Here is a 1,749-nt window from a genome sequence, read left to right on the forward strand (position 1 = left end):
CGGCCCCGGGACGCGGCACCTCCCCGGGCAGGGCCGCTGCTGCTTCTGGGGGTGGCGGCTTCGGGGTTTCTCAGCGTTGCTCCCTTCGTAACAAGGCGTTTTAAATCGCCGTACGGCTTTTTCTCCCTCTCCGCCCCTCCAGGAATCGCTCCCCTTACCCCACGGCCGGTCGGGAGCCCGTAAGCCGAGCCGCGCTTTTCCTCGCAGTTTTACCTGCTGTCGCGCTGCGGTACCTCCGGCGGAGCCGGGGTGCCCGTCGGTGGTCGGCAGCGCACGGCCCTCGGCCGGGGGGGCGGCAGGCGGGGACGGACCCGAGGGCGGCCGGAGAGCTGAAGGGCGGGGGGCCGGCGGGCAGGAGGACGAGCGGGGCCGGGTGGGCGACTCCTACATCGTTCGACGCCGAGGCAGACGGTTACAAAGCTGACGCGAGTCAACGAAGACGCGAAACCGAAAATTTTAGTTAAGAAAAAAACAAAAACCAACCACACAAAACAAAACGCAGCCCGCAGATGAGCTGCTTGCACGTTGCAAAGCAAGTTTCACATCTACCCTCAGGCAGAAGGAAGTTTTGCCCAAATTATACCTGGCAAATGATTGCTTAACAAGTTCTTAATGAGCGTGAATGAAGAAGGGAAATGTGGGCTTTCATTTAGAAAAGCACTTTTAACTGGAAGGCTGTTATAGGGTGGAGGAAATTGCACGGGAAGATCACCAGAGATTTTGGGAAGCAGGTTAGATGATAATCGGGAACGGTTTAGATGGAGGTAAGCCTACCTGGAGCAGGGCTTGGACACGAGCTCTTTTGAGGTGCCTTCCAGCCCTGTTTTTTACAATTCCCATGATACAGTATGTTATTTACATCTTACAAAACAGTGTACCTATGACAAACATTTCCATGAAAGAAATGTTGGCATTGCTTTAAAAAGAAATACATTTTCCCCACAATTTAGTAGTCCGAAACTGCTCCCCCCTGCCAAAAATGTTAAGCCATTTCTTGTATAAGAACAGGACTTAATCAAATTTGAAGTTAAAACGGACTTCAAGATACTTTTGTCTGCCCCACTGAGCAGAATTTAGATTAGTGACACAGAGTTGCTGCTGAAGGTGTCAGTGCTCACCCTCCTTGGAGCAAGGGTTTGGAGCAGACGACCTCCTGAGATCCCTCCCCACCCTGGTTTTTCTGCGCTTCCGAGCTGCGCGGGCAGCACCCTCAGCAGCCCGTGGCGCTGAGCCCAGAGGTGCTATTCCTCACCCGGTCCCTGAGTGAAGGCAGGCGTCCGACGCAGGGGAAGGCGAGATGGGATTTGTGAACCTGGGCTGGGAGCCTTCAGGGGCAAACAGCTACATCACGGGAGCTGGTAGGGCAAAAGCGCAGGGCAAGCGCAGTACCTGCAGCGCTGCCGTACACCGGCACCCTCTGGAACGGTAACGAAGTGGGGAGGGAGGACCTGAAGCCCAGAGATCTGTCCAGAAGATTGCCAGAGCCAGGATTTAGTTCCTGTGGGGCTACTACCGCAGGGACGGTAAAGTCTTTGTCTCTGGACACACAGACATATCCAAACAGCAGAATTTGGATCATGCACGTGCCTCTGGACCATTTTATCATTAGTTCCTGAACTGTCAGCTTACAGCCCTGTGTGAACTGCCACTGGTTTGGATTTGCCTTAAAGCGCTGACATGCAAGTGGCACAGCTGCCCCTGTGCTTGAAGGAGGCAACGACCTGGTGAGCACCCCAAGGATGCCAGCCA

Source organism: Haliaeetus leucocephalus, unplaced genomic scaffold (assembly GCF_000737465.1).
Source record: "Haliaeetus leucocephalus isolate CR32 unplaced genomic scaffold, Haliaeetus_leucocephalus-4.0 Scaffold170, whole genome shotgun sequence".
NCBI classification, from domain to species: Eukaryota; Metazoa; Chordata; class Aves; order Accipitriformes; family Accipitridae; genus Haliaeetus; species Haliaeetus leucocephalus.